Source organism: Vigna angularis, chromosome 3 (assembly GCF_016808095.1).
Source record: "Vigna angularis cultivar LongXiaoDou No.4 chromosome 3, ASM1680809v1, whole genome shotgun sequence".
Classification (NCBI taxonomy): Eukaryota; Viridiplantae; Streptophyta; class Magnoliopsida; order Fabales; family Fabaceae; genus Vigna; species Vigna angularis.
This window is the reverse complement of record NC_068972.1, coordinates 18,239,074-18,247,648: the sequence shown is the minus strand read 5'-3', so window position 1 is coordinate 18,247,648 and position 8,575 is coordinate 18,239,074. Positions and strand designations below refer to the sequence as shown.

The window sequence follows — 8,575 nt, the reverse complement described above, 5'->3', positions numbered from 1 at the left end:
CCTTAAGTATTCAATATTGTATGTAGATCGTCTAACCCTACAAACAACATTTAGTTCTATATTGCGAAAAACTTTAAACTCTATTCAAATCCCTCCATTCTAGAGTTTATCTGTGATTTAATTGGTATCAAAGTTAACCTTGTGGGGTTAGTTCATAACTAGACCTGAGAAAATGATCTAGAACGCAATGGAGAATGAAGGATATTCCATCAACTACCCTCTTCTTTAATGGAGAAAAGTTTGGCTATTAGAGAAAAAGAATGATTGCATAAGTAGTACAATATTTGTATTACTTAAATATCCTCTCTAAGAGAATTGTTATATGTACTTATTTTCATAAAAACATTTTGTTGTTTTTGTATAATCAGAAGTAATTTAAAATATTTGTTTGTTTAAATCAGTGGAGTTAAACTATATAGCTAGTTGGACTATTTGATATCAGGAGTTGTTATTTTCGTTATAAACCAGAAGTGGTTAAACTCGTTGTAATATTTTCAAAGATTAGTGATACCCTTCAAGAGTACTTAAAAAAACTAGACGTAACTCAATTAAAGTGAACCTTTAAGGTATTTTTTTGTTATCTTCTTAAAAGTTTTTTAAATGTTTTATAAAAATTCTTAAGTGTTCAATATTATGTGTAAAACGTCTAACCCTGTAAACCGTAAAAAAATTTAATCTTTATTCAAACCCCTTTATAAAATTTACCATTAATTTCACTTTAAAATTGTGAATTGAGGAAGGACTAAAACTTAAACTAAACCATCCGCAAAAAGTTAACTAACTGTGGTAGAAAGTCATAAAGTAAATTTTACATAAATAATATAATGCAAAATTTCTAGATGCGCACATTCACGTGCATGCATCTTGGCCTTCTGCAAATCGTTTGCTTTGGTTTTATATTAATTAATTATTTAATTACGACGTGTTGCAAAAGAAAATATGCTACACCCAACTTGTAATTTTTGATTTATTTAAGATAATATCTGAAGCTTTATAGTATAGGGTGGTAGACGATGACAACTTAGTATTATAGCGCATGCTTCAATGAACATAGGAGTGTCAGAATAAGAGTTGGGACCAAGACTGTGGATACATACAAGGTATTGAGAAAAGGCCCAGGTTGTTTCATCGTATACATATATACCTACTTGTTCAGCCTATGCCCTACTGTAATTTTTTCTATTTGAAATGAAAATGCAAATTGTGCACTTCGCCAGATTAACACCTAAATATGAATCATGCAATGCACCACCCAAATGAATGAATCTGGACACTCCACACAAACGCGCAGCCTCTCGTCATCATCACTAATTTCAAATTGAATCCTTTTCAAAGTTCGAGAATAATGCATGTTTATATACATAATGCATGCACCTGAGTAATTCCCACTTTTTGATTTTCAAATTCACACAGTTAGTGTATATATATGTAATACCACCACTTCATAAATTGGTTGGTTGGCAATCACACCTAATTTGTCTCAACATGGCTGCTATAACTTCAGTAAGACTCAGTCAAAAAGGTAATAAGCACTAATCCTATATTGAAGGCTCTCTATTGTTAATCATGTTTATGTTAGTCATATATAGCTAAATTTTCAACTATGGCCGAAGCGTTAGACGTGGATTTCTAGCACTGGATATGGTGGCGAGGATTATAGCTATCATGCGCACACACATGTAAGTATAATTAACAAACATTAAGAGTTAGTTCTAGTTTTCTTTGTGCAGTATCTTGTAGAATGTTTGTATGCTAAACTGTGTCAGATATTTCAATGAATTAATAAAGACAGGACTAAGAGGGTTTGGTTTATGTTTGGCTTCTGATTGTGTTGTTAATTAGCTTATTGTTATTGGTGTTTCTGCTGATGCTGCACTGCACCAACTATATATATGTCATAAGTGGTATATATATGAAGTAGAAAACCTCGTGCTTATAACATTGATTCCTTTATTGAAAATTGCCTGATGCATAAGTAGTGAGTTACCATGCCATGCTGTATAATGAGTTATAAAGCATATAGGAATGTTTTCATATGAAGAAATAGCTTATTTATATAAGACCTATAATCACTAACCTTTCCCTTACAATCATTCATTTTCTCTACATTTCAACCTTAATACACATGGGTTGTATTTATACTTGTTTAGTCTGAATGTTTGGTAACTGAATTTAATGGATATTTCTTATTTTTTTTAATTATTGTGCAAATTTTTCACTATATAAATCTTTACCATAAATATTTCTGAGATTATTACATTTTTAATGTCCTCTGTTATATTTTGAAATCAAGGCTAGTTTCTCCTTCTTAATTTGCAAATTAAAAATGGATAAGTATATATAATAATCATTTCAAAATACACTGTAAAAAAAGTAATTTTTACTAATTTTAATTTTATTTGGTATTTATATGTAAGATCCATTTTTATTATCATTAAACTACTCATGAAGATTAAAATTTTCATCTAATTCTTTCCTTTTAGAATGAAGAATTTATTATTCTCATAAAATAGTTTTCAATAATTTTACACATAATTTAATCCGGTATCTCTCTTATAAATAGTAGATAAAAAATTTCTTAAAATTAATATTTTTTTTCTTTCCCTCTTATTGAGAAAGAAAAGGACACAAATGTACTGCAAAAATCATTCAGGAAATTGCTCATAAGTTTACACTCTGAAAAGGCATTTTTATTAACTTCTTGAGATTCTATTTTTATTTAACCACGTGATTTTAGAAATCTTGGGTTACTTTGGAAAACTACTCTAATTTTCTGTTGGAGCTAACTAGTAAATTAACTTCTAAAAAGATAAACCATTTTCTATATAATATATTAATTTTCATTCAGTTCTTATTTTCTTAAACTTGACGAATTTATTTTTGGTACCACGTTAAAAAGAACCTCAGTATAAAAGAGGTTTCTGACTTCGTTTGTACTTAATATTTCTAATATATGTTTTAATAAAATATTTTACATTGTTTCCAAGTTACTGAATCTCTCTTGTGCCTGTGTGTTTTGTAGGGGAACGTCACTTCATCGGATGATTATGGATTCATTGGGTGAAAAAGGTATTTATTTCGTTTCATTTAAACTAAGTTTCAATTACATTTTCATATAATTGATTCTTGGGCATTATGGAGTAAAAGTTACTTGTTTGTTACTGTTGAGTAGTGAGGTTCCAAATGAAATTTGTATCAGATTTATATCAGTTTAATATCTGATATTTTACTTTTCTGCTTTTTATGCAGAACCTAGCAAAAGAAAATGTTATAGACACAGTCATTATGCATTTCATAAATAGTAAATCAATAAATGCTGGAAAATGAAAGACCTGTAATTAATTAGATGATGAAAATCATAAATTAATATAATTGAAAGTGACAGTTTACTTTGTTTAAATTTGACTTTAAATGGGTTCGTTTTATCTCATTTTGCTAACCTTATTTATAAGTTTGTGAGATTAAGTTAAAACTAAAATTAAATTTTTACATTATTAAAAACATGGATTAGATTTTATTCTAATAAAAGTTTAGTTGTTGGATCTATTCTCTTATTTGTTATTAAATTATTCATTAATATTTAATTTTATATTTAAAATGTATAAATATATATATCGAGAAATATGTTTGAAATTCTATTTTAGAGACAAAACTAATTTACAATATATAAATGGATGCAAATTTTAATTCTAATTATTATGATAAATTTAAATTTTAGAAATTTATTAATAATTTTGTTTTAATTTTATTTTCTTAGTTTGAGTCTAATAATATTTATTTTTATTTTGATAAAAATGAAATAAGAATAGATAATTTTGTATTTCCTTAGTCAGTTGTTATTATATTGTTTCAGTTTTATGTTGAGTTTGATATTATTTCAATTGTAAACGACCTAAGACCCGAGTCACTGCTATTTAAAGCTATCAATGATCAATGAAAAAACATTCCAATTTTTCCGGTGAAATATTTTAGGGTGTGTAAAGGAATTTATTTAACACCAACTTGATTTTATAAAATTGAGTTGGAATTAAAATCCAATTTTTAACATCATCAATCAGCTTTTTCAAAATCAATATACCATGATGGATTTTGTGGATTTTTTTTTACAGAAGACGGGTTCTCATAAACATATGAATTAAATAGCTTCTTAAGCCTTCCTACTACCCCTTATTTGATCATTGCTACAAGGAGAATGATCAAAATTCCATATTTTAAATTGAATTTCTCCATCATGTTGCAAATGTCACTTTTCACCACCCAAAAACTTTTTGAATTTGATTTTTTGTTTAAGCCTATTTTTGAGTTTATGGGAACATAGCCATGTTTTAGAGGTTCATAGAATATACCAGGATAACTTTAATATTTACATATTTTCCCTCTTTGTTATATACGTATTTTGTTTATACAAAATGTATACAGATTGATGATGATAATCAATGAGGTGATTGATGTGATTAAGGTCAAAAGTTATTGGCTTAGGCTAAAAATATCTTCCTACTCTATATATAAAAATGGTGAACAAAATCGTCATTCTTCTCTATCTTCTTACTCCAGTTTTATGAATACATCTTGATGTAATTGAACTAAAAAATGCGAAATTCTTCTTTCAAACAAGTTTTAATTAAGTATTAATTATTAGGTTTTATGTTTCCTGGTAGCTGGCTTGGTGGTGTTAATTAAAAGTTTAATACTGGTTGGATGTTTTGTAAGCGCTTTTTAATTTTTTCAAGATTCTCGTGGAAAAGGATAACTAACTAAAAGAATGGATTAGTTCACCAAATCTATGGATAAAGTATTGTTTTTCTTTAATTTCAGTTGTTTTGTCCTCTATTACGATTATTACGTGTTATGATTGCTTAGAAGCAAAATTCATTAAGTTCTGATAATTAGGATTTAGGTGTAGATTTCTTCTATTAAGTTATGTTTGATTAGGTACTATGTTTGGATTGTGTATTTCCTTCTCATAATCAAATTTTCTTTTTGTGATGATGTTGGTTGTGTAGGATGATGAGATTTCTGGGCATTATAGGTAGTAACCAAGTTCTGTAAAAGACCTATGCTGATGGGTTGTGGCATTCTGTGTTATGCCTCATCTTTTGATATTATTTTTTTTCATTATACGATAGAACAGAGAAAAATATGTTTTTAATTTCTAAAAATATTCTGAAAGGTTAGTTGACTTCTTATAAAAAAATTTGTGTTTTAACCCTACGCATTCATTTCAAAATATGAGCTTTTGAAAAAAAATATTATGTGATCACATATGAATGTTGGGGTATTGGGAGTGTGAGTCCAAGTATCGATCTTTTTATATAATTCACTCATAGGTATCAGAATCGATGGTTTATCTTAATAACCGGATCTGAAAAAGAAAAATAATCCTATTTAAGTAGAAAAAAAAGTTCAAACAAAAAGTGAGTGGTACTATCAACTTTTCTTTTTAAATTTCTTTATTTCGTTTAATTCCATATTAATTTCTTGATAGTGGAATTCCACCTCTCTCCACATAAATGTGCAGAAATAGACACTGGATATATAATAAACAACAATTATAACACACTTATTTTTTTCTTTTCCCTTTTCTTCTTTTTTATACTTGTTACTTTTATTTTTCCTTTTTCTTCATATTGCTTTGTTTACGCAGGATGCACCTTAATCATTACTAAATACAATAAATAGAAATAAAAATATTAGAATTCAAGGCAAGGAAAATGAAATCTTTTGGAAACCAATTATACATGTGTGAGACCCCAAATAATTAACTCTGTAATACTGTCAAATCTGTCATTATTGCACTGCTGAGTCACCTGGCTGCTTCCATAAATGCACCGCGCCACACGTTCAGTGCATTAAAAACGCACCAAACACTGCATGCACGCACGCCACCTGTCACGAGAGAAGTTTCCAATTCAGAAGTGGGAGTGCAGGTGTCAGTAGAGGAGACGCTCGTCCGTGGGGCGTGGAAATTAACAAAACTTTGGTTTTTCGAAAATCTCTCTCACCTGCACGCACTCATCTTCTACCTCTGAACTCACCCCTTCATTTCTCTCCAACTTCTCTCTAAAACCTTCCAACTTCTCTCTACTGTAACTCACTAAGCGTTTCTCCGATCACGTTTCAGCACCGTAGGAACGTTCGCTGAACCGAGAGCTACACATTGGACCAAACAGTTTCAAGAACGGAAATTGGTAAGTTCTCCTTCAGTAGCTCGTCCTTAGGTTTTCTGGAAACCAAGTTGTTGGCTGCATGCGTATGTGTAGTCTAAAGGATTCATTTTCTGTGGTTAGATTTGTTGTAAGAAGAGTCAAGAGACGTTGAGGGTAGGATACCGTTAGCTGGACGAACCAAAAGTCTTGTATTAGGACGTTCCTTCATTGATTCGGGTAGGGGAAGCTTATACGTTTAATTTATACTTGCATGTTGTATGATTTGATTTGGATGTATGAGAAGTATGCTGTTTGAGTTGTTATGAACGATCCCTGTTATTGAATATGATTTTGATTTGGTTGAATTGCATGTGATTTTGATACGTATGAAAAATGGATTATTACTGTAAAGAATGAGTTATTAATATGATGAATTCCATAAAGTTTGTGAAGTAATATTGGATGTGAATTTATAAAGTATGAATCATATGAAAAATGTTAAAGTTAAGATAGTTGAAAAATCTGGATATGATAATTCTCCCTATGATACATTACGCTCGTCATCGTACGGTCTTATACCGTTCGGTTTCCCTAAACATTACCTAGAGTAGAATTCTTTCATTTGGGAAGAATTCGGTTTGAGAACGAGCGTCCTTATTTCGAATTACTATGTTTGAGCGTTCGGCTCAGCATAGAGTTGTCGTACGCCTTAAATTAAATGGCACTGAATTAAGAAACGTTCGGTCTTATACTGAGCGTTCGTCCTAAAGAGCGCTCGGTCTCGTACCGAACGTTCGTCCTAAAAGAGCGCTCGGTCTTATACCAAGCGTTCGTCCTAAAGAGCGCTCGGTCTTATATCAAGCGTTCGTTATGATTGGTTTTCGGTCATCTACCTAGCGTTCGTTTTAACGTAGTATTCGGTCTTAAACCGAACGCTCGTCCTTATCTTTGATTCCTTAACGAACGTAAATAGCGTTCGTCCAAAATAATTTGTAAATGTATATCTGCGCGTTCGGTCATTGACTGGCAGTCGACCCTTTTAAACAAAAGATTCCCAATGTAGCTAAGTATTCTTCTTAACGTATATTCGTCCAAGTTGAGTCAACCTGACCTCTTGGCATCTAAATTATTATGAAAATGGTCTTATCACTCTGGAGTCTTCCTGATTGTTATTTGAGTTCTTATAAATCTGACTTTTTAACGTTCGTCCTCTTCCTTCATAAAGTTGAACGTTCGTCTTTTTAAGAAAGTGGAACATAGAATGAAAATGTTATGATTAGGAAATATTAAGACGTGTGAACACTATATTACGTAATTATGTGATTATGGAATTTGAACGAGCGTTCCAGGGAGGAACGTCTCATATTTGTTGGATATTAAATTTGTAAAGTATGACTGTGGCTATTGCTAATGCTGGCTTGGTCCATCCTGATATTCCGTGATACTCATCTTCATGTAGAGGAGAGTAATTCATGTGTGGGAATGGCAGGAGGTCCTTAGTCCATAAGTTAACATGGGCGACGTAAGAACGGACTAACCTCGAGTGGCAGCTGATTAGGTATATCCCGGCTACTACACCACTCGGGTGCAAGGACGTCTGTAGCTACACGGTTCATACAGTCCGGACGGTCGTCATATATATATATATATATATATATATATATATATATATATATATATATATATATATATATATATATATATATATATAGATATATATATATATATATATATAGATATATATATATATATATATATATATATATATAGATGTTACATGATGTTATGTGTTAAATTATGTGTTTGTGTGAAATGAATTGTTTCATTACATGTGTTGATGTATAACTTAAACTATATAAGCTTACCCTTTCGTTTTTCCTTGTGTTGTCCTACTGTCTATGTACGTTCGTCCTGTCTTGCAATGATCATCCTTTCGTTTTACTAGTTTTGTTAAGTTTAATGTTGAACGTTCGGTCATAGTTTTGTAAGACCGTTCGTCTCTGAATTTCGATTTTTTATCGCGTTCGTTATTTCTGTATATTATACCGTTCGGTAATTAACGCTCGTTCGGTTTTGTAAGACTGCACTGTTTTATTAGCTTAATGTAATTAATTCTGATTATGGTAATTACTATATTTTGGGATGTTACATTAGTGGTATCAGAGCAGTTTTGTTCTCTTAAAGGACACTGTAGGTTATGAGTGCACTGTGTTTTTGCTGTGTGCTTATTGTGTGTTTAATGAGTTATTGTTTTAACTCTTGAACATAACTAACGTTCGTTTTCTCTGGTCCAGAGAATACATGGCGCCTAGACTCCCTCCTCCACCTCAACCTACTGATCCAGATGCAACCAACAACGCTAGGTTGTTGGAAACGGTGATTGACCGACTGCAACAACAAAACACGACCTTGATGGAACAGAATGCCAC

At 31.0% G+C, this 8,575-nt stretch overlaps 1 long non-coding RNA gene across 1 annotated transcript; it reads left to right on the top strand.

The window, feature by feature from the left end:
* The first annotated feature begins 1,441 nt into the window (after nucleotides 1–1,441).
* Nucleotides 1,442–5,203, top strand: LOC108324362 (uncharacterized). The gene is made up of 4 exons (XR_008248028.1): nucleotides 1,442–1,522; nucleotides 1,614–1,679; nucleotides 3,023–3,069; nucleotides 5,004–5,203. It is a non-coding gene; the product is annotated as an uncharacterized LOC108324362 (long non-coding RNA).
* The last annotated feature ends 3,372 nt before the right edge of the window (nucleotides 5,204–8,575 follow it).